General features: G+C 34.1%; 1 pseudogene; it reads right to left on the bottom strand.

Moving 5' to 3' along the window:
* Positions 1–264: 264 nt before the first annotated feature.
* LOC134260925 (uncharacterized) lies at positions 265–1,769 on the bottom strand (annotated as a pseudogene).
* Between the last annotated feature and the right edge of the window lie 334 nt (positions 1,770–2,103).

Raw genomic sequence — 2,103 nt, forward strand, 5'->3', positions numbered from 1 at the left:
GACAATACTAGTACTGATTGAAATTGAGTTCTAAATTGTTTTGAATTGAGAAAGCGTGTTGATAGTTAATACAGCTGTTTAAACATCTTTTGATCATTTTTTTTAATCATTGTAAATAACATTATTTTTGGTACAATCATTTGAGTGAGTGTGCGTGTGTGTGATTTATTAGTTAATTGTCTTTTCTTTATTATTTTTTTTTGTAAATAAATTCTTGTTTTCTTTGAAGACATTCTTGTTTTGATTTGAAAAGGAAAGCCTGGCTCATTCCACGTTACAGCCACAAACAATAACAGACTGTAAATATCTCAGAATCTCTACAGGGTCCTGAATGTTTTCAGAATTAAATGCAAAAATCTATTGATTTGGCTATGACAAAGTCAATGGGTCCTCCACAAGTATCAGATGTGATTCCTTCACTATCATTTTCAGCAGTGGTGGTGTTTTCAATGACTGTCTCTTTCCATTCAGTTTGAACAGTACTCCCATCAACAGATAAATTGCCAAAAATGGTGTCCTCAGGAATGGTAACAAGACTAGGTCTGAATAGTTCAGGACTTTCTGTACTCATACGCGTATCACTGACAAAATCCTCAACATGCTCAACCTGAGGAGCAGTATTCTGATCAATCACTTCTATCAAATGTGGGTCTGGTAGTTCATCTTCACTGTCTGCGTCACTAATAAGACGTGCCCGGCTTTCACACACATGTACATGTTCTCTTAGTTCTCGAACACTAAACATTTTCCTGCAGTGATGACAGTTGACTTTTGAGTTTTCCTGTTCTAAATGTTCATTTACTGGATCTGTCGACAAGCTTCTTTGAATCGGTCTTACATAAATTTTAGCTTGATTTCCCAAAAATGTCTTTAAAGTCTTTGCATTCTATTCGCAGTCAATTACATTTACCTCACGACAATTCTGTCTGCATTTTAAAAGCTCAAACCCTCCACATGTCTGTAACTGAGGAAATCCTAAATACATATTGTTATTTTCAGATTTCTCATCTAATGCATCTGAAGATATTTTTTCCATTACTTCAGATTCAGTGTCATTGAGTGAAAAGCAGATTTTTTTCGGTGCCATACCTGCTTTGAAGTAAATCTCCTTTTGCTGCGCAGTCGGAATAGAAGTTGCATCTTTGTCTGGTAAACATACTACTGTAACAGTCCAACTTCTAATAGCTTTTCCACGCGTCTTTTTGTTTGCTGTGAATGTCTTTTTGGCATTCCTTGACCTTTTCCCTTTACGTCCCATAAAAAGGGCCTCCCTTTGAGTTTTTATTAAATCGGCTAAATCTGTCGATTTTTCCCGCTGACTTTCCCGCACTTTTTCTTCAATTCGAATCCTGTCACCTAAGGCACTCACTCCTAATAGAATAACCTGCTCTTCGCTTAGAGTGAGGAAATTGGTTACTTCAATTTTTTCCGTTTCGAACTTCGGAATTAAATGACTTAACTTTAAATCTTCCAATATTCTCTTCATAGCGTTTGTGTTTACGTTTGTAGACTGCGCCATTTTTGTTGATGAATTCGGTTGAGGTTAAGTCGTACATAGTTCATTTCGATCATTTATAAAATTATACTTTAAAATGTGCTAGAATCGAAAAGAGAGGAACTAGAAATGGTAAATTTTAATTGATTTAAATACATATACTAATTTATCTTTCAAAATTTCAAGATAAATTACGTCTGTTAGACCCAGTTTTCAAATACAAGAAGAGTTCCGAGTGAACACCTTCATATAAAATAACCACAGCATAATATAATAGAGCACCACCTTCATATAAAATAACCACAGCATAATATAAAAGAGCACCACCTTCATATAAAATAACCACAGCATAATATAATGGAGCACCACCTTCATATAAAATAACCATAGCATAATATAAAAGAGCACCATCTTCATATAAAATAACCACAGCATAATATAAAAGAGCACCATCTTCATATAAAATAACCACAGCATAATATAAATGAGCACCATCTTCATATGAAATAACCACAGCATAATATAAAAGAGCACCATCTTCATATATAATAACCACAGCATAATATAAAAGAGCACCATCTTCATATAAAATAACCACAGCATAATAT

This window comes from Saccostrea cucullata, unplaced genomic scaffold (assembly GCF_032062105.1).
Source record: "Saccostrea cucullata isolate Sc308-1 unplaced genomic scaffold, CSIRO_AGI_Scuc_v1 ctg2603, whole genome shotgun sequence".
Lineage (NCBI taxonomy): Eukaryota > Metazoa > Mollusca > Bivalvia > Ostreida > Ostreidae > Saccostrea > Saccostrea cuccullata.